Below are 23,261 nucleotides of genomic sequence, written 5' to 3' on the forward strand. Positions count from 1 at the left end.
TCCGTCATCCCTGTAGAGACTCTGTGTCATTAAACAGCAGCCCTCACTAACCCACTCCCAGCCCCTGGCAGCCTCCATTCATTCTTTCTGTTTCTATAAATCTGACCATTCTAGATGTTTCTCAAAAGTGGAATTATACACTATTTATAATGTTTATCTGGCTTATTTCAGTTAGCGTGATTTTTTCAAGATTCATTTATGTTGTAGCCTGTGTCAGAACTGCATTCCTTTATACGTCTGAACAGTAATCCATTGTGTGGACACCCCCACCACCGCCGCCATATTTTGTCGATCCATTCATCTATTCATGGGCATTTGGGCCATTTCTGCCTTTGGCTGTTGTGCATAGTCAGCAGTGGACACTGGCGCGTGAGTGTGTGTGCAGGTCCCAGTCTTCCCCTCCGTGGGTCATCTCCTTCAGGAATGACCTGCAAGTGGCATTGCGGGGTCATGTGATTCTGTTTTTCATTGTTTCTGTGGGGATGAGAGATGGAAGCTGCTCATTCAGCCATCTTTCTGGAATAGTATTTTGCAGGCATTCCAGTGATTGTAATGCCATTAGTTATTGCAAATTAAACTAGAACTTACAAAAAAAAAAACTTTTCCCAGGGATGTTAATGATGGGAAAGACCCAAGAAAAATCAAGCCACACAAATGGAAGCATTCGTGCTTCTGTGTTGTATTTAGGGCATATTTCTGTATCTAGCATACCAAAGCTTAGCAGAGTTTCAGTAGTTTAGTTGAACCAAGTCTTCAACTATTGAACCAAGGTATTGGAATGGAAAGGGCATACTGTGGGACTTAGAATGGGAGCAGGATCTACAGGAAAAGATTTGATGATGGGACAGGAGACACTTGCTCGGAAATCTTATACATACAAACTATGCAATGAGAACATGAGGTGGCTTGATATGATTTTATTAAAGAAAATTTATAAGTAGATGTTTTGGTGTGTGGGCTTTTGAAGTATTGATGCTGAAGATTATGCAGCAACAAAATGTCTTTGCACGGATACAATCCAAATTCAGTGAGAAGGGCATGGTGTGATAATATCCATGTAATTTGAATTATGGCTATGTAGAGGTTGTTTGCATATGACTAAAAGCTAACAGTAATAAAGTGATAATATGTATTGTGTCAGGGTAGTTGGATAAAAATATATTTCCTAACTTTTTAATAAACTTGCTTATACATCTCCAAAAGACATGTAAAAGAGTGAGTATTTCAGAGGAAAGAAGAGTTGTGTAAGTGCAGCAGCTGCTGTTGTGGCTCTAACATTTTGGGGAAGGAGGTCTCAAGTGCATTTATGTGGCACACGTGACAGAATAATTGATGTCTGCTCCACTGTCACGGATGAGCCAGGCAGGGTTGGGTCCCTCAGAGAAATGGCCCTGTCCTGTGAGAAACGCCACTGCAGGCATGATTTTCCCACAGTCTTAGCTCTGAGAATGCCCTGGCTCATGCTGGCTTAGAATGTGATCTTGAAGAGCTTGAAGATGATGCTCTCTTCTGTGTCCAGAGCAGCCTGGTGCAACAGAAAGCTCTGTGCCCCTCGTCACAAGGCTGGCTTCCTCACTGGGATGTGAGTCCGCTGGGCAACACCCTTCATTCCATTGAACTTGAGTGTGGTCTTCTGGGAAACTGTTACTGGTTGCCAGTCATGTGACATTGTGAGAGTTAACTCATCATGGGTGTGAGAGGTCTTTGTGAGAGATGTAAGGTCTTGTTGGCTCAAGGGCAAATAACTTGTCCATCTGACATTCACTTTTATTTTAAACTAGAGGAGAGAATATGACTATATTCTCATTTATGAAAAACATTCTCAAGTCATTAAAAACAATGATTTTCATGTTCATATAAAATGAGTTTTATTTAACTTACTGATGAGGCAAATAGAGTGAACAGCTGTCTCAAAAAGGATTTACGTAGTGAGGAAAGGAATACTATAAAAAGATAGTTATGCTAGGTATAAAACCAAGTATTGTTCTACAGGGCAATAAACTGATGTTTGAGGATTATCCTCTCTATCAGAAAGTAATAAAATCTTCAACCCTTAAGTTTTCTAGTTAGGCTCTAAGTTTAAAAGGTTTTAAATGTTAATAATTTGTTAGTCATGGTTATGTTTCCAAAGATGGCCCAGTTCCCCTCATATGGGTTCTTACATGCTGTTAGAAGGGCATATAGTCATCTTTAAAAATTTATTTCCGAGTTTTGGGCAATTATTCCTGAAGTATATCTTTTTTTTTTTTTCGAGACACTCTCACTCTGTTGTCCAGGCTGGAGTGAAGTGGCGCAATCTTGGCTCACTGCAACCTCCACCTCCTGGCTTCAAGCGATTCTCGTGCCTCAGCCTCCAGAGTAGCTGGGATTACAGGCAGGCACCACCATGCCAGCTGTTTGTATTTTTAGTAGAGACGGGGTTTCACCACATTGCCCAGGCTGGTCTTGAACTCCTCCTGACCACAGGCAATCCATCTGCCTTGGCCTCCCAAAGTGCTGGGATTACAAGCATGGGCCACCACTCCCGGCCTTGAATTGTATGTTCTGTGATCGTAAATCTCCCTAATGATTATTCTTGATCATAAAAGGCTACTGTCACTTGTGTTCATACAAAGACCGTTAATTGAATTTGTTGTTTAGTCAGCTGGTATTTACTTATCTGATAGATACTGGAAATTGGACATACATTTAATTTACAGATGCTCCTCGACTTATGATGGAGTTATAGCCCGATAAACCTATTGTAAGTTGAAAATATTGTAAGTCGAAATGCATTTAATACCCTGATAAGCCCATGGTAAAGTTGAAACATCATAAGTTGAACCATTATAAGTCCAAATGCTTCTTGACTTACGATGGGGTTATGCCCCGATAAACTGATTGTAAACTCAAAAATTGTAAGTTGAACCATCATAAGTCTGGAACTGTCTGTATGCCATTTATACAGTTATGATTCCAAAAAGTAATTGTGCAGCCATTGATATTCTTTTTCATCAATTTTCTAATTTGGAGAAGGGATTCTGCACAGACCCCCATGTTGACACCAATTCAGCGGTGGCTGTCTCATGTTGCCTGTGAACTATACCTAGACGTTGTACATATTCCATTAGGCTTGCCTGATCTGTGCACATAGATGCATTAAAAGGCCTTAGTTAGCATACATACTTCTTCATATGTGGTCAGCGAAAGCTGGGGGCATACAATATCAAGGCCACTGACTTCTATCATGTGACTTTGTAAAGTTCCTGGTGTCTTATTTTGACCACTTCAGTCATTCCAGAACTGTGTGCTCAGGAAAATGAGTTCCATCATCAGCTCATTTATTTTCAGGCTTGGATCCAAGAACCATCCAGTTTGACTCCATACAATTTTGTATATTTCACCTGTAACAGAGGGTGTATGCTTCTTTCTACAAGTCCCAGTTTGCCGAGGTTCTGGCTTGCAGAAGTGACATTCTTTTCTTTCTTTAAGGTGTGAACTTAAGCCAAAATGTAGACACCAGTTCTGTTTCTTAGGAGGGCTTTCTGAATGTCATTTCTATATAGGGGGAGCTGTCCTGGCTGTGCAACAGTGGGACCTGTCATTTTATTGAATGAGATTTTCCTTAAATTTATACACCAGTATTTCTGATTATTAAGACATTAGAATTAATATATTTTCAAAGTAACATACTAGTATTTTTATTTTCTTTTAATTAAAACATAACTATGTCAAAATTATGGAAGATACAAAAGAAATTTATCCCGACATTCTGCCATTGTTAAAGTTACGTTTGTCTAAATTTTTTGTTTTCTTCTCTGGTAGAAATAAGGGCGGGTTCTTACTGAAACTGTAAAAGTAACTAAACTGTCATGATAAGTACTGGACTCGGGAAGGCTTCATAGACCATTTGATCACCACGTGGAGTGGCTTTGCTGGCAAGGCCCATCAATATGTGGATTATTTTCTCCAGCATCATCATGGACGCCACCAGTGTGGCCGTCCACACAGAGATTTGATTGGTTTCAGGCTATGATAGTTAGAATGAATACAATTTAAATGTAATCACTAATGAGATTTCTAAGCTTAGCATTTGTAAAAGCATTTCTCTGAATTCTAAATATCATAGTCATCATCATACTTGTGTTCGGATGGCTCATTTTCTTGTAATTTGCATTATATTTTCCATAGGACATTTTTACCAAATTCTGAGGAGTTAGTTGGAACAAGATGCCAGTGAAAGGATGTCTCATCTCAAGTAGTAAAATTACAGCTAAAAACAGATGGCAAAGTAAGGAGAGGGGCTTCTTCCCATGGCCCTAGAAAGGAGAACACTGGATACAATTAAATTACCCTCATCAGTGCCATCCGGTCTCCATAATTAACTTTTGTTCTGCCTGATCTTGGGTCAGCAGCTGCCAGTGCAAGTCGCCTGCCTTTGGAGTCAGTGTCCAGGAGTTGCTGACCCGTCCTTGCACTGTGGCCATGGGGCGGTGCTGGGAGTCCATGCTGGGGTGGGCGCCTTGAGGGAGCCTCCTGCGGCTGCTCACGTGGGCTCTGGCCTGACCTGTGCTCCCAGAGACTCCTTTTGAGGTCACCTGCTCCGGCAGAGGCCCCCGCCCTCGGAGAGGGGAGTGGGAAACCAACCCTGTGACAAAATGGAGAGGCTCCGCTTGGTATTCCCGGCAACAGTGACGTCAGATGGAGCAGAGTGGAGCCCTCCCTGGAGACATGATGTGCTGTGACTCCAAGGGGTGGCTGTAGCAGCAGGGGTCGTCACGGCGACCCATCTGCAGGTGGCTTTCATGCCAGGCTTTGTGCCCACGCCTCCCTCCATGCTGAGGTACCGACGGCAGCAGCCCATTCCCATGGGCAGAAGGCAGCTCTTAGGTTTGGGGTCCCCTCACGGGAAGAATGTGGGAATGGGCAGCCCTCGCACAGCCTTGCTGGCTGCTGTGCACCTCTTATCCGGAGCTGTGTGGGCTTCGGTGCGGCTCCATCCAGGAAAGCACCAGGGACATCAGCATGGAAAGCAGCAACAGCGGTCGCTCCTCGGAGCTTCTTGTGTCAAAGGAGGGTCCACACCCAGGAAGGAGATGGCCACTGGTCTCATAGGACCTTGCCTGCAGGGAGCAGGGGTGGATGTAGCTTAGCCACCCCATGACCCCATTTAGAAACAGTGTTTGAAAATGAGTATTTCAGAAGGCACCCTACGTAAGGCAAGTTAGCTCTCAGATGTGAGGGAAAAACAAAAGTTAGCAGCTTTGGAGTGGATGTATTTTGGAATCTGAGCTCCCTGGGCAGATTACACAAAAGATAAAGAATAACCTTTTACTGCCCTTCTTATTTAATTACCAGTTTTCTCTATGTATATGGTACATATATGCATTTTTGCTTATTAATTTTAATGTAACTTTTATGTATGTAAAATATTCATATGGATGACTATTAAAGTAAGCGTTAAATATAATTCCTTTCAACACAGTGTAAGCAAGGAATAATCACATTAATTTTATCATCTTAATTGGAACTTTACAAAAAGGAAATTTAGACAGTAAAAACTGTGGTTGGTGACCCCCAGGACCTACTCTTTCTCTGCCTCGGTGAATTTTAATTAATTTAATATTGTCTGGGTAACCAAAGATTTCTCATTTATTAACTCAATATTATTTCAAGATCCTAATGTCATTTATGAACAGTAGTAATTCCATTAAACATTACATAAAAGAGCCAACACCATCACAGTTAACATGAAAAGTTTGACAGTGGGATGACATTTAAAATTTTTGTGCAATTAATACAAGTGTAAAGCCAAGTCCAGGTGGCTTGCAGCATTGCCTAAAGTTCGAAAGAACTGACTCTTTTTTTTATCCCCTAGAGATCACTTATTAAAATTCAACTTAGTTGACCCAAATGTGTATATTTTTATAATCTCAAACATTATTTGGAAACGATAACTGATAAAACTATATGGAAAAATTTAGGAAGTTGATGCTTTCCACGAGAAAACAAATTCAAGCTTTATGTGAAATAAAATGCATGCTTCCCTTGTATTCCATGTTGTGATACATTCAGGGAGATGTAAAACTGTTTTTAAACCCCAAATTTTTGAACCTATCTGATGTCTTCAGGGATTCACCTCAATTTGAAGCATGATTAGGCCTGTGTCTAGGTAGACTCTCTGTTTATAAACCAGTAATGAAAAAGTGCTTCACAGAGCACTGTTCCCGCATGTTTTTATGCACGTGGCCCTGGTGATGCTGTGCTGTCCTGGACTCTGCTGCGACGCAGTTGTCACTTGCTGTCCTGCCTTGAAGACCTTTCTGCGTAGACACACAATTCTCCCACAGAGCAGAGTCGCAGAGGACCCAGCCTTTTATTCAAAGCCTATCATAAATCGAGAACAATTATTTCTTTTTTTTTTTTTTTTATTATTATTATTATTATACTTTAGGTTTTATGGTACATGTGCGCAATGTGCAGGTAAGTTACATATGTATACATGTGCCATGCTGGTGCGCTGCACCCACTAACTCGTCATCTAGCATTAGGTATATCTTCCAATGCTATCCCTCCCCCCTCCCCCCACCCCACAACAGTCCCCAGAGTGTGATGTTCCCCTTCCTGTGTCCATGTGTTCTCATTTTATTTCTAACATGCTGTGCCTATCTCCAGGTTCAGCTGTTTATTTTAAACATAAACAGAGTCCTTGGGAAATGTTGCTGGTATCTGCCCTGTTCCCCACACGGGAAGCCGGAGACCGTGGCAAGTGTCTGTCCCATCCTGGGGCCTCGGCCTCCTGATGTTCCTCACCAAGGCCTGGTCCTTCTTCAGGGGTCCCAGTGTGGCTTCCGCGCACACCCAAGGGGCCCAGGCCTTTTGACATTTGCTCCCACAGGTGGGCACCGCCTCCACCTACCCTCCCCCGAGGGCCACACCTCCTGCTGCTCTGTGCAGATTCCACTGGAAGCCCTTCCAGCGCTGCCAGGCTCGGAGCCTGGTGGCCTTGCGATGGCCGTTGGCTCCGCCTGTGGCCACGCTCCGGGGGGTGCTGCCTTCCCGCTCGCTGAGCCCGACTTCCACGTGCACACGGCACTGTCACCACTGCACACGCGGCTCCTGAGCCCAACCCCCACGTGCACACGGCACTGTCACCAACACACACCGCTCCTGAGCCCAACCCCCACGTGCACACGGCACTGTCACCAACACACACACACCGCTCCTCAGCCCGACCCCCACGTGCACACGGCACTGTCACCAACACACACCGCTCCTGAGCCCGACCCCCACGTACACACGGCACTGTCACCAACACACACACACCGCTCCTCAGCCCGACCCCCACGTGCACACGGCACTGTCACCAACACACGCGGCTCCTCAGCCCGACCCCCACGTGCACACGGCACTGTCACCAACACACACCGCTCCTGAGCCCGACCCCCACGTGCACACGGCACTGTCACCAACACACGCGGCTCCTGAGCCCAACCCCCACGTGCACACGGCACTGTCACCAACACACACCGCTCCTGAGCCCGACCCCCACGTGCACACGGCACTGTCACCAACACACGCGGCTCCTGAGCCCAACCCCCACGTGCACACGGCACTGTCACCAACACACACCGCTCCTGAGCCCGACCCCCACGTGCACACGGCACTGTCACCAACACACGCGGCTCCTGAGCCCAACCCCCACGTGCACACGGCACTGTCACCAACACACGCGGCTCCTGAGCCCAACCCCCACGTGCACACAGCACTGTCACCAACACACACCGCTCCTGAGCCCGACCCCCACGTGCACACGGCACTGTCACCAACACACGCGGCTCCTGAGCCCAACCCCCACGTGCACACGGCACTGTCACCAACACACACCGCTCCTGAGCCCGACCCCCACGTGCACACGGCACTGTCACCAACACACGCGGCTCCTGAGCCCAACCCCCACGTGCACACGGCACTGTCACCAACACACACGGCTCCTGAGCCCGACCCCCACGTGCACACGGCACTGTCACCAACACACACACACCGCTCCTGAGCCCGACCCCCACGTGCACACGGCACTGTCACCAACACACACGGCTCCTGAGCCCAACCCCCACGTGCACACGGCACTGTCACCAACACACGCGGCTCCTCAGCCTGACCCCCACGTGCACATGGCACTGTCACCAACACACGCGGCTCCTGAGCCCGACCCCCACGTGCACACGGCACTGTCACCAACACACACGGCTCCTCAGCCCGACCCCCACGTGCACACGGCACTGTCACCAACACACGCGGCTCCTCAGCCCGACCCCCACGTGCACACGGCACTGTCACCAACACACACGCGGCTCCTCAGCCCGACCCCCACGTGCACACAGCACTGTCACCAACACACACCGCTCCTGAGCCCAACCCCCACGTGCACACGGCACTGTCACCAACACACGCGGCTCCTCAGCCCGACCCCCACGTGCACACGGCACTGTCACCAACACACACCGCTCCTGAGCCCAACCCCCACGTGCACACGGCACTGTCACCAACACACACCGCTCCTGAGCCCGACCCCCACGTGCACATGGCACTGTCACCAACACACGCGGCTCCTCAGCCCGACCCCCACGTGCACAGGGCACTGTCACCAACACACACGGCTCCTGAGCCCAACTCCCACGTGCACACGGCACTGTCACCAACACACACACACCGCTCCTGAGCCCAACCCCCACGTGCACACGGCACTGTCACCAACACACACGGCTCCTGAGCCCAACCCCCACGTGCACACGGCACTGTCACCAACACACACACACCGCTCCTCAGCCCGACCCCCGCGTGCACACGGCACTGTCACCAACACACGCGGCTCCTCAGCCCGACCCCCACGTGCACACGGCACTGTCACCAACACACGCGGCTCCTCAGCCTGACCCCCACGTGCACACGGCACTGTCACCAACACACACGCGGCTCCTCAGCCCGACCCCCACGTGCACACGGCACTGTCACCAACACACACCGCTCCTGAGCCCAACCCCCACGTGCACACGGCACTGTCACCAACACACGCGGCTCCTCAGCCCGACCCCCACGTGCACACGGCACTGTCACCAACACACGCGGCTCCTCAGCCCGACCCCCACGTGCACACGGCACTGTCACCAACACACGCGGCTCCTCAGCCCGACCCCCACGTGCACACGGCACTGTCACCAACACACGCGGCTCCTCAGCCCGACCCCCACGTGCACACGGCACTGTCACCAACACACGCGGCTCCTGAGCCCGACCCCCACGTGCACACGGCACTGTCACCAACACACGCGGCTCCTCAGCCCGACCCCCACGTGCACACGGCACTGTCACCAACACACGCGGCTCCTGAGCCCGACCCCCGCGTGCACACGGCACTGTCACCAACACACGCGGCTCCTGAGCCCGACCCCCGCGTGCACACGGCACTGTCACCAACACACGCCGCTCCTGAGCCCGACCCCCGCGTGCACACGGCACTGTCACCAACACACGCGGCTCCTCAGCCCGACCCCCGCGTGCACACGGCACTGTCACCAACACACGCGGCTCCTCAGCCCGACCCCCGCGTGCACACGGCACTGTCACCAACACACGCGGCTCCTCAGCCCGACCCCCACGTGCACACGGCACTGTTCACCACGACTCCTGAGTTGGACCCCTGCGCTGCACATGGTACGTCACCACACACACACGGCTCCTGAGTCCGACCCCCGCGTGCGCACAGCACTGTCACCACCACACACGTCTCCTGAGCGCAAGCCCTGTGCTGCACACGGCACTGTTCACCACACAGGGCTCCTGAGTCCAACCCCCGTGTGCACACAGCACTGTTCATCACACACAGGGCTCCAGAGCCCGACCCCCACGTGCACACGGCGCTGTTCACCACACAGGGCTCCTGAGTCCAACCCCCGTGTGCACACAGCACTGTTCATCACACACAGGGCTCCAGAGCCTGACCCCCGCGTGCACACGGCGCTGTTCACCACACAGGGCTCCAGAGCCCGACCCCCACGTGCACACGGCGCTGTTCACCACTGCACACGGCTCCTGAGCCTGAAGAGGAGCGTGGTGGCAAGGACAGCTACCATGAGTCTCCAAGCAGCCAGGTACCCTTCTCCTGGGCTGGAGCCAGTGTAGAGGATGCGGACGCTCCTCAGCTCTGCCGTGACCCCCGTGGTCTCCCACGGACAAGCACCATTCTTGAGGGAAGATCACAGCTTCTCGCCAGCCTCCCTGATGAGGTCAGTCACGCGCTGAGACCAGAGTGGGGGCATCATCCTCGTTTCTTGCACAGTAAATGCAGCTGTAACATCTGGACCAGTGGAGCTGGTTGTGGGAATCCATAGGAATTTGAGTTTCAGCGATTGTTCCAGGCAGCGTTTTCCCAGGAAGTGTTTACCAGTTGTCCACGTTGGGGTGTGAATGAGTGAAGCTCCATGAATGTAACTTTGAACACTTGATCAGAAAGAGAAAACAGATGACATGTTTCTGATAAATCATGACTAAGATGATTTTTTAAAATATCACTTAAAAAGATAAGTATCGAGGAAGCTTCCATTTCAAACCAACTCCGCAGGAAAGTTTTAGGGTGAATCAAACATCTTTTTCTGTAGTTGAGTTAATAACTCTAAATATATCCATTTGGTCTATGAGAATGCTTTCATATCTTTTTTTTAAAGTATTTTTAATTTTCAAACTTTTAAAAAAACGACAATGGATGAATAAGTATTTTTGGTAATGATGAGTTCATGCTACGCACACTGCTTTGTAACCTTCTTTTTCCCTCTAATGAAATGTGATGGGTGTTATCTTTTATTCCCTTTCATGGTTTTTGCTACTGGTGGAGTCTTTTAGATCTGCGTTTATTCAAACACTTAGGAGCAAGTGGATTGAGAGTGAGCATCTGCCTCTCCTCACATTTCCTACGCTAGAAATGACTGTTGTTAGGATGGTCAACCTTCTTCCAGCCTTATTTCCATGCCTGTAAAATAAATGTGTCTCTATGTAAAATACACTTCTTTTTCTCACAAATTGATCCTGAGCTTATTTTGTGCTTCACTGTGCCTTTTGTCACTTGACACATCAGATAAATTTCCTGGCCATTGATGTGTCTCTTGCATTTGAGTGGCTGCGTGACATTGCAAATATGGATGCTCCATCACATGTGTCATGTGGAGATTTGGGTTACTTTTCTTTTAAATGAATGCTGAAATAAACTTCTTTGTGTGTTTACCTTTCTTGATTATACAGATGTCTTTCTACCACAGGCTCCTTGGAGAGGTGGCTGGGCCATTGCTGCCATCCGTGCCTTCACTGCCCGTGTCATGTGCTTATACACTGTACACGTTTAAACACTTCCTTACTGATGGACAGTGAGATTCTTTCCCTGTGTTAGTTTTTCCTAAAGTGCATTCTGGTTTTAAGCAAATGGGAATGAGCCCAGCTTAAGGTCCTATCTCTTTGAAACATGAAGGTTCGGAAAAGGCATGAACTTGAGAAATCTGCGCCAGTTAGGCTTTGGGTGCCAGTGGTTTTGAGAGTGAGTAGATTATTCTTACTCATTTGATTCTAAGAAAGAGTAGCTGTTGCTGAGGCTTAAGATGCCCTTAATTGTTTGGATACCTTCATGAATTTTGGATTTATTCATGTTCAATAGTTGTATGGAAAGATAAGGATGTGAAACCTAGAATTCAATTCAGAGCAAGAGGAAAAGTTCAAAATTTTGCCATGCATGGCTATTTCAACATTTCAATGCACAATTTGTCTTAAATTGTGGATTTTTTTCTTGGATGGGTTGTGGATTTCTGAGGAATGTACAAATACCTATGTACATTTATTGCTGAAAGAGGTTTGTTTTACTACTTTATAAAATCTTAAGGGATCCCAAAAGTGGTATTCAACAAACAGGTGTTTTCTTCATGATGACTATGATGATGTATTTTCTTTACGTCAGGTTCTTCACTGTATTTACTCTGCAGCCTCTCTGCTGACACACAAATGCACTCACACACACACTCATTTACCCTCATGCTGACACACATGCACACACATTGTTATTCACCTGTCTTCCCAATTTTTATTTCCTTTGGTGTTCCCTCAGTTTTGAATTTTGATTTGGTGACTTCAGGCAGAGTCTGATTTGTGACTGCTGTTTATGTTGTAACTTGGGAATATCTGACTTTTACTGAATACAAGCCACATGTGGGCAGTAAAAAGAAGTTGATTATGACAGCTATGCTCGTGGGGCGCCTGCCCCCAACCCCCTGGCAGGTGCTTTGCTGATTGCTTTCAGCTACTGACCCACGTAATTCTCTGAGAACCTTTCATGGTCAGTAGGAATAGGAAGCATGGCCCCTGTGAGCTGAAGTGACCCATGGGGGCTCCATCAGTGTGGAAGTGTTCACAGGAAGTCCACAGGGAGGAACTCCAGAGCCTGTGCCTCCTGCTGCTCCCTTCCCACATTCGTCTAGGTCCTTGCATTCACTCGTGCACCTGGACTAGAAGACGGGGCTCCCTGGCATCCCTGTGAGGCTCCTGTTCCATACCAGCTTCCCCTGGTGGCAGCCAAGCCCCAGGCCAGTGCCATGAGTGCATCCTCAGTCGGGAGGGCCGGGCAGACTTGACCACCTTTTTTTCCACTCTGTTTAAGTTTTTGTAACATACAGGGACAAAAGAAAGAAAGCCCTTTTACATGCACTGGGCAGTGCCTGCGTCAGCGAGTGACAGGCTTTCAGCAGCACAGTATGTCCTCACCTCACGTCTTCAGTAGGGTTCCTGGAAGCTGCGACTTTAAGTGGATCCACGTATAATGAAACCAATGATTTTCCTCATCCACCTTGTAAGGAATCAAAGTTGAACTAAAAGACATTATCATAGGATTTGCTGTAAGTTGTTTCACCTAAAGTCACAGGTCCCGCAACCAATCAATGACATTGAGGACTTGCTGCATAGCGTGTCGGTTCATCTGTGGCTCAGCTTGAGTGGGCCACGGGGTTCCCAGGCATCAGTCAGATGTTCTTCTGGGGATGCCTGGAGGTGTCTCTGGATGAGATTCTCATGATAATTTTTCGCCTCAGTGAAGCAGACCTCTCCCCAGGGTGGGTGTGCTCACGCAATCCCCTTAAAGGCCTGACGAGAATGAAGGACACCTTCCCCCAAGTCTGAGAGAATTCCTGCTTCATGGTCTCCCATGTCAGCTCTTCCTGGGTCTCCAGCCTGCAGGCTTCAGACTGGAACTTACAGTTGGCTCCCTGGGCCTCCTGCTGGCCGACACACTCCGCAGATCTTGGGACTCGTCAGCCTCCATGCACGTGTGAGCCAATCCCTTAAAATCTCCTTCTCTCTACACGGGCACACCCTATTAGTTTCTCTGGAGACTCCTGGCGAATACACAAACCAGTGCAGGTTTGTAGCCCAGCAAACCCAGTGGTGCTGGAGCAGCTTGTACTGGCTTGCAAGAACCAATTGTTAAGTTTTCAGGAATCTTGTGTTCCAGTTAGAAAAAAAAAGATATAAACTTAAATAATTATATTACCAGCAAAGATAATACATATTCAAAACCTGTCATGTCCTAGGTACTTTGTGGGTGCTCTAAAAGTTCCTTATTTCTCTCTTGTCTGCAGGGAGGTGCAGTTCATGCTATGCTGCTGCACACCTCCCCTCAGCTCCCGGTTCAGTGATGTCGTAGGGGTGGCTTGGAGGGAGCCTGCTGGGAGAATTCACACCATGGGAATCAGCAGATATTTTGCATCAGGCTCTGATTTATTGTTTTGGTGATCATGTAGACTTAAAGTGATGGGGAATATGTTATTAGTACAGATTAAACCTAAAAGTGTATTGCGTCTGTGGCCATTATATTGTCAATAGCATAAACATTTGAGGTTATGTTCTTTTACTATTCAAAACTATTATCTGGTTCGGCAAAAAATTGTTCACACCATTGACAAATGAGTGAAATTCTGACATATATCTTCATTTTTTTCATTTTTATCCTGCTCATTAACCTAAACAAAAATATCCACCAGCATTCATCTTGGAACTGCAGTCATTTGTCAGTGACACCAGCAGCTTCTTTGCTGAGTCAGATAGTGATCAAGCTCTTCTTCATCATCTTATTTGGTGACAATATTGTTGCTGATAGAGTTATAAAAATTGATGGTGGGTTTGCAAGAAACACCAAGTCACAAATAAATTATAGGTGCATTGAATTTACAGTAAGGATATTATATATTTTATTTTTAAAAAATTGTGTGCAACTCATTTTTTACATAGCAAACCTACAAAGACACATATACACATTTTTCTCCAGAGAGGTGGCTGGTAAACATTTATCAGCACACCACTGCTTAAGGACAAAGGGCAGAATTCTTATCATGACTTTCACTTGCCATCTGTGCTTGGATATATTTCTTCTGTAATAGGAATAGAACAGGCCTGTTTTTTGGACTAGTGTAAACATGAGGGATTAGATTTTGTAAGAATATTTACTTTGAGAATAACACTATATTGTTTGTTTTTACAAACCAAGGTTTTTTTCTTCTAAACTGTCTGAGAAATGGGAACACGTGTGTTCTGTGTCCTTAGAAACATGTAATTATTTTAACAAATGGCTCTTAAAATTTAGTGTAGGAAAAAATGCCTTAATCAACTAAATGGGTGATAGAGTCTTGAGCTGCACAAAGCTTCTAGTATATTCTATGACCTTGATTTTAGCTTTAATTACACACCCAAGAGATGCAATGAACTTTCCATTATCAGACCCCAGAGTATCTTAACCTTGTTAACCATTATATCCTTCTAAGAAAATATAAAATTTCAATGTTTAAGTAACGTGCATTATTTTCTGCTAGAATTGCAAGTGAAGAAAATAAATTTTACCTCCATGTTTAACCGTAAACCTTAGAGTCTGCCCATCAGTAGTGTGGCTTTCCTGTTCAGATCAGGGTCTTAAATGGTGACTTGAAAACCTGGGAGTGTGAATCAAAATTCAGGACTTATTTAGACAATTGGACTTTATCAAAATGAGTAATTTTTGTGCTTTCAAGGACACCATCCGGAAACTGAACAGACAACATAGAGGGTGGGAGAAAGTATTTTCATATCAAATACTTGTATGTATCCAGAATTCATAAAGAACTCTTGTAACTTAACAATAAAATGACTAATAACCCAATTGAAAAGTGGACAGAGGGTTTCTGCTCTGACACATAAGGGCCTTGGAAGTCACCACTGTTATCCTCCTCACAAGAGAAGTGCTGAACTCACTGAAAATTGACAACTTTTCTTAGATCCCTGGGGGAATTGAGGTCACAGGGCATGTGTTCCTCCCCAGAATTGGAGTAATCAGCAGATGGATGCAGGAATCACAGCTTGCTACCACCACTGGGAGAAGCAGCCCCAGCTAGAGTCAGCACCCACTGGGAGCACTGAAACCACAATTGTCAAAGTGCTGGATTCCAAGCATGGACTAGCTTGAGAGAGAAGACTCTGGAGAGCCCATTCTACTTGTGTGAGTTTTATTTCTAGGACCCACACCAGGTTGCTCAGGTGAAGATCATAGAAAAATACCCACATACTTCAGCCAGGAATAGGGAAAAGTCACCATCATGGAGTACTCTCAGAGCATTCTATTCTGAGCAAGGCCTGCCCTCAACAGAAATCTGTTTTTCAAGCCTGACAGACTTGGGTTTTATGGGAGGCTAAGCAATGAGAGTGAATGGGAATTCTCAATTCCAGCCCCATTGTCTTCCTTCCTTACACAGGGGGAAGAAAGCTAAGAAGCACTTGTGATGGTTGCAGCCCAGGGGTACAGGCTTATTATAGAACTGAGACCCAATCATAGCATTATTTGGTGGCTCTTTTCCTTCAACACCTTTCCACCACATCAGTAGGGCTCCTGTATAATAACATGGAACTAGAGCTAAAAGGGGTCATTGCTAGATTCAGGCCCTATTTAAGAAGTCATCTTGGGGAAACCAAAAGGTGTAACAGAACAGACAAAAACAAGGACAACAGAGGACATTTTAACCTCTTAAACCTACAGCTATAGCAGACATAAACACAGCCTGACTCCTAGATGGACAGACATAAATCTCACCCTAAAAGTTCATTTAACTTAGTGCACTTTTACCTGCTGCACTATATCCAGCATGCAACAAAAAACCTACAAGGCATGCTGAAAGGAAAAAAATGAAAGATAATCTGAAGACACAAAGCAAGCACCAAAATAAGACCTAGATATAGCAGAGACTGAAATTATCAACAGGGAGTGCTAAGGGTTCTAATGGAAAAAAGTGGACACTTAACAGATGAGTGATATAAGCAAAGAGATGGAAACTCTAAGAAAATCAAAGATAAATGCTGGACATAAAAACACTGTGACAGAAATGACAAATGCTTTTGATGGCCTCATCAGTAGACTGGACATAGGCCAGGTTAAAATCAGTGAGCTTAAGGAACTTCCAAACTGAAAAGCAAAGATAGAAAAGATTTTTTAAAAAGTGGAACAGAATATTGAGGAACTGTAGGAGAAATACGGAAGAAGTAACATGTGGAATTGGAATACCAGAAAGAGAAGAAAGAAAGAAAAGAAAAGAAGAAATATTTGTAGTAAAAGTTGATGAGAATTTTTCAGAACTAATGGTAGACCCAAACCAGATCCAGGAAGCTAAAAGAACAAGCAAGATATATATTAAAAATCCACAACTAAGCATTTCATATTCAAACTATAGAAAATCAAAGATGAAAATAAAATCTTGAAAGAAGCTACAGAAATAAAATGGCTCACACACAGAGGGGTAAGGATAAGAATTACTTAAGTCTACTCTTTAAAAACCATGCAAGCAGGAAAAAAGTTGATTCAAATATTTAAAGTGTTGAAAGAAAAAAATAAAACACCAACCCAGAATTCTGTATGTAGACGACTTCATCCAAAACAGCAGAAACACATTCTTCTCAAGCTTACATGGAATATTCACCAAGATAGAATATATTCTGGGCTATAAAACACACCTTAAAAATTTAAAAGACTAGAAGTAACACAAAGTCTGCTCTTAGACCACTGTGGAATTAAACCAGAAATTGGTAACAGAAAGACAGCCAGAAAATTCCAAAATATATAGCTATTAAACAACATACTTCTAAATAACACATTGGTCAGAGAAGAAGTCTCAAGACAAATTTTAAAATATTTTGAACTAAGTAATCAACTTATCAAAGTTTTTGAGATACCAAAAAAGCAAGATTAAAAGGAAATTTATTTAGCATTGAATACATATTTAGAAATGGAGTAAGATCCAAAATCAATCATCTAAACTTCTGCTTTAAAAAACTAGAGAAGAGCAAATTAAATCCAAAATAAGCAGAAGAAAAGAAATACTATGAATGAGAAAAGAAATCAATGAAACTGAAAATAAGAAATCATTAGAGAAACTTAATGAAGCCAAGAGCTTGTTCTTTGAAAAGATCAAAACATTTGATAAACCTCTGACCAGGCTAATGAAGAAAAAGGGAGAGAAGATCCAAATTACTGAAATCAGAAGTGAAAGAAGGGCCATCAGTCCTGATTCCAGGAACATTGAAAAGATAACAAAAGAATACTATGAATAACTCTGTGCCCACAAATTTGATAACCTGTATGAAATGGTCAAGTTGTTTGTTTGAAAAACAAACCTGTCAAAACTGACGCAAGAAGAAATAGACAATCTGAACAGGCCTATATCTATTAAAGAAATTTAACCAATAACTAATAACTTTCCAAAACAGTAAGCACCAAGCCCACATGGGTTCATTGGTGAATTCTATCAAATATTTCAGGAAGATAATTATTTCAGTACTCTACAACCTCTTCCAGAAGACAGAAATAGAGGGAATACTTCCTAAATCATTCTATAGATTTAGCATTACCCTCAAACCAAAACGAGACAAAGACATTTAAAGAAAGGAACGCTGCAGACCAGTATTTCTCATAAACATAGATGTGGAGTTCCTCAACAAAGTATGAGCGAATCAGATCTAACAACGTATAAAAATAATTTTACACCATGACCAAGCTGGATTTATCCCAGGTATGCAAGGCTGGCTCAACATCTGAAAATTTTAATCATCCACAGGCTAAGGAAGAAAAAATTACATCATGTCTATAGTACAGCAAAAGCATTTGCCAAAAGCCAACACCCATTCATAATAAAACTCTCTACAAAATAAGAATACAGGGGGAACTTCCTCAACTTGATAAAGAATATTTACAAAAAACCCTATAGCTAACCTCATACTTCATGGTGAGAAACTGGACAATTTCTCCTCATATCAGAAGCAAAACACTCTTACCATATTGGAAGTTTGAGCAAATGCAATGAGACAGGAAAAGGAAATAAAAGCTATACAGACCAAGAAGGGAGAAATAAACCTATTTCACAGATGACATTATTGTCTGTGGAAAAATTCCAAAGAATCAACAAAAATTACCCTGAAACCAATAAACAATTATAGCAAGGTTGCAAGATACAAGGTTATTATACAGAAGTCAGTTATTTTCCTATACACCAGCAGTAAAAAACTGGAATTTGAAATGAAAGACACAAGATAAAATTAACACCAAAAATAAAGGAATACTTAGGTATAAATCCAAGAAAACATGCATAAGATCTGTATGAAGAAAGCTACAAAACTTTTATAAAAGACATAACATTTTCACAATAATCAATAAGTACAAAGTTGGAGGGATGACTTCAAGACTTATTAGAAAGGTACTATAATGAAGACAGTGTTGTATTGGTCAAAAAACAGGCCAATAGAACATAATGGAAAGCCCAGAAAATAGACTCAGTGCAGGCTGGGCATAGTGGCTCATGCCTGTAATCCCAGCACTTTGGGAGGCCGAGGTGGGCGGATCACAAGGTCAGGAGATCGAGACCATCCTGGCCAACATGGTGAAACCCCGTCTCTACTAAAAATACAAAAAAATTAGCCGGGTGTGGTGGCAGGCGCCTGTAGTCCCAGCTACTTGGGAGGCTGAGGCAGGCGAATGGCATGAACCTGGGAGGTGGAGCTTGCAGTGAGCCGAAATTGTGCCACTGCACTCCAGCCTGGGCAACAGAGCAAGACTCCGTCTCAAAAAAAACGAAAAACAAAAAACAAAAACAAAATAGACTCAGTGCAAATAGGGCCAACTGATCTTTGACAAAGGAGCAATTCAGTGGAGAAAAGATGGCTTTTTCAAAAATAGTGCTGGAACAACTGGACATCTACATGCAAGAAAAAAATGGATCTAGATGTAGACCTTTGACTTGTAAAAAAAAAAAAAACTGAAAATGGATTTTAGACCTATATATAAAATGCAAAACTATAAAACTTATAGAAGATAACATAAAATATCTAGGTGACCTTAGATTTAGGGATGACTTTTAGATACAGTACCAGAAGCACTGTTGATGAAAGAAATAATTGGTAAGTTGAATTTCCATTAAGATTAAAAACTTCTTTGTGAAGACCATGTTTAGAGAATGAAATGACAAGCTATGGACTGGGAGGACATATTTACAAAACACTTATTTAATAAAATACATGGATTGGTAGCCAGGATTTATGACTTGTCTGCTTATCCAAAAACGGTACTCAGCCAAAATAAGAGGTCAGCTTCTTGCATTTCTTCACCTCTTTCACTTTCCTCCTCTTCCCTCCCCTCCTGAAGTGTTGCAAATGTTTCTGGTAGACCAGCCCTACAGTTGGGCAGAGGCGCACTCCTTGCCTCTGTCTGTACCTGGTTGGTCTAAAGGCAATGAGAAAATGAAGTCATTCCTTCCCTTGAAGTCTGTTTCCCTGAAGAGCACCTCCCATGTTAGTTCTTCTGACAGCCGAGGTGGACACATGCCTTTGGTCAGGCAGGTAACCAATTTTATGTGCAAATGAGTGGATTAGTTTCCATGGAGGGCACATGGCAATGTGAGGTCAAAAATCTAGGTTTCTGACCCCTGTGATGTGTGACACATTCTGATATAGCAAAATGTCTTTCTCCAATAAGGTATAGTCAAAGCTGCTGCTTCAAATTATTGCCAGTTAGTTTTGGGTACTTATTTCTGGACTCATGCCTCCTTGTGAACTTTTTCAAGGAGTTTTAACAGGATCCATATTTTAATTTATGCTTAGTAAACTCTATAATAAACTGTCCTTCTTTGTGAAACATAATTAGAACATTTTCCCCATTATAGACTGTTTTTAAAGAGAGTTCATACAATTTTAGTAATGTGGTGAGGGGCTTTGGGGATGCAGTGAGGGGCTGGGTTCTGGTCTTCGGTGTTGTGTGGAGGGCATCGAGGATGCAGTGAGGGGCTGGGTTCTGGTCTTTGGTGTTGTGGGGAGGGTATCGGGGATGCAGTGAGGGGCTGAGTTCTGGTCTTTGCCATACGGGCAAAGACCAGACTTATCATCTGGTAAGGCATTTCAAAGGTGGGACTTTCCCCAGAAGTCAATGAAGACTTTTCAAACAGCTTACCTTTTGATAAGCTTGACAAAACAGGTTTCTTTACACATTCCCAGTTAAAAATAATGCTGATCCCAAATACTAATAGCCAAAAATGTATGACATCTTATTGCAAAAATAACTCTGCAGTCTTTCTCCACTGGCAACGAGTAGATCAGCAAGATTGGTGAGAGACCCTTTTAGGAAGCTTGGGTCACTCCCCAGCTTGTTCCCATACTTCATTCTCTGCAGGAGCGTTCAGGAGCATGCAGTCCCAATGCTAGCCCTCGTTAAGAATTCTAAATTGGAGGTGGGGGATGGCGACTGCAGTTCTTGAATCCAGATGAGCTCAACATTGTTAAGATTCTTCAAAAGCAATCACAATGACTTCACAAAGGATCATAATGGCACCTAGCATCTCTTCTAATGGGATTATAATGACAAACTAATAAAAACAGTAAGCAAATGGAGATTACAGCTTTAAATATACTGACATCTGAAGAGGTGGGAAAATAGATGCTAAGACTGATGGGAATCCCAGTGGATATCCACCCCACAAGGGAGAAATTGAGTGGTTGAACCTAACAGCAGACATAATAGTCTGTGATTTTATCCTTTATCTAAAAATGTGCTGCCACCAAGGAGACACAGTGACCTTGTTCCCAGCCTCATATCCCTGACTTGTAACTGGAGAGACAGGAGACATGGAATTGTAAATAAACTTGTGAAATCTGAGAAAAAAGTGCTTGCTGATTTTCACTATGTGGGTAGGTTTTGCACCTGCCTGTAATGATGGCTTAATTTCTCATTATCAGGTAAAGTGGTACCTACTTTGAAATGAGAACTGCCCTCTTAGCGTCAGGAAGGGGTTGGGTTGGTGGAAACTAGGTGTGAAGCATGGCTGTCCACCCAACATGACCCATTGTTTTCAGGCACATGTGCAAGTCCTTTCTCTTGGATGCAGTTTTAAGGAAGGATTAGGATATTTTGAGATGTAACAGTTTTGTCACATGGCCTACCTAAGTGAAAGAAGGGAAGCATTTGCAGTCTCGGACACTCAGTCCTTTGGGAGGAAGTTTGCGGTTTCCTTGGGTTTGCCATTCCGTGTTCCACATCACAGCTGTGGTAAGAAAGAGGGATGAGAGAGGGGCTGGGAGTGAGGCACACAGAACCATGGAGCTGCTAAGGGGAGATGTCTGTCTGCAACCTCTAGGACTTGGCAACTGTTCAAAGGTGGATTTGTGGAAGTTTTGGCTTCAGTGACTGGGAAAACGATAGTGCCGTCCATGCATGGGACACCAAGGCCAGGCTCAGAGCTGGGCTTCCGGGAGTCAGGAGTGACTAAAGAGGAGACCTCTCAGCAGGCAAATCTGCAACTTGGAGGGGTTCAGACCAGACTTTGAGATTTGAAAATCATCTGCGTGGACATTGTAGCCAAAGATACGGGATGGGAGGAAATCTCCATAGAAGGTGCAGGGCTCACCGTGTGGAATGGTGGAATCCTATGTTTTGGTTAATGACCTGGGAAAGGCATGCTTTGGGGTATTGATGGCTGTAGGGTTCAGATTGCAAAAGCTCAGCAGTGAGTAGGGATAGACTTTCTAAAAACACAAAGTCAATTATTGCAGTTAAACTGCATATAATCAGCCACAATTGAACCAAATTATCAATTAGGGGATGATTCTTTAGTGACTTGAAAAAGAGCATAGAAAACAACATCTATGAGCATGGCCTCATAGTTTTTTAAGCAGATATTTTCTAACACTTAGTTGACAAATAGGTCTGAATCCAAGATTAACATGACTTGTAATGCCCCATGCCTGATGACATGACAGCGCCAGGACACACTTGCCGCCGCCTCTGCCCAGGGCACTGGGCATTGCCTCCATTGTGAGTACCGGGGTGATGGGGTGAGCTGCATCCAGGGATCCTCCATTGTGAGCACAGGCATGATGGAGTGAGCTGTATCCAGGGAGCCTCCATTGTGAGTACTGGGGTGACAGGTGAGCTGCATCTAGGGAGCCTGGTTTTGTGAGCACTGGGGTGTTGGCTGAGCTGCATCCAGGGAGCCTAGTTTTGTGAGCACTGGGGGATGGGGTGAGCTGCATCCAGGGAGCCTGGTTTTGTGAGCACCAGGGTGATGGGTAAGCTGCATCCAGGGAGCCTGGTTTTGTGAGCACCGGGGTGATAGGGTGGGCTATATCCAGGGAGTTTGGTTTTGTAAGGCACACCACTCCTTAAAGAGTTTTTCAACATCCCCAACTTCCTATATTCCTAGCAAATCTGGGTTGAAAAAAATCACTCTGTGTGTTGAACATGATGCTTGGATTCTCGCTGCTGGGGAAGAAACAGAGAAGAAGGGACTGACGTTCAAGAGCTCAACAATTAAATTGGGCTTGTAAAACAGAGACAGTTAAAGAAGAAAATAAGATTTAAATCGACAATTCATGGGGACTAAGGAAGAAGTAATGTTGATAAACTGATCGTAATTCAATAATTCCAGAGTTTTTTTGTGGTCTTTCTGTTGTCTTAATCTATACATTTTAAGTAATCAAGCATTAGGTGTGTAGGGAAAGGAAAGAATCAAAGCCTCATAATGAAAACTTACCCCGACGGTGCTTCTCGTTGTTGAAAGTGTCTTTAACAGAGAGGTTTATTATGCCTGCTGTAAGAGGCGATGTAGTGTCTTAACACTGCAAGCCAGAAATAAATCCTGAAAGGAAATGGGTATATCGACAGTGAGTATCCTTATTCTCAGTACTTGGAACCAGAGTGTTTT

At 44.7% G+C, this 23,261-nt stretch overlaps 1 protein-coding gene and 1 long non-coding RNA gene across 2 annotated transcripts in view; both read left to right on the plus strand.

Moving 5' to 3' along the window:
- DLGAP2 (DLG associated protein 2) overlaps positions 1 to 23,261 on the plus strand; it is an 858,034-nt gene that overhangs the window by 147,820 nt on the left and 686,953 nt on the right. The window lies entirely within an intron of this gene.
- LOC129060862 (uncharacterized) lies at positions 22,271 to 22,979 on the plus strand. The gene is made up of 2 exons (XR_008527717.2): positions 22,271 to 22,626; positions 22,761 to 22,979. It is a non-coding gene; the product is annotated as an uncharacterized LOC129060862 (long non-coding RNA).

This window comes from Pongo abelii, chromosome 7 (assembly GCF_028885655.2).
Source record: "Pongo abelii isolate AG06213 chromosome 7, NHGRI_mPonAbe1-v2.0_pri, whole genome shotgun sequence".
In the NCBI taxonomy this organism is placed as follows: domain Eukaryota; kingdom Metazoa; phylum Chordata; class Mammalia; order Primates; family Hominidae; genus Pongo; species Pongo abelii.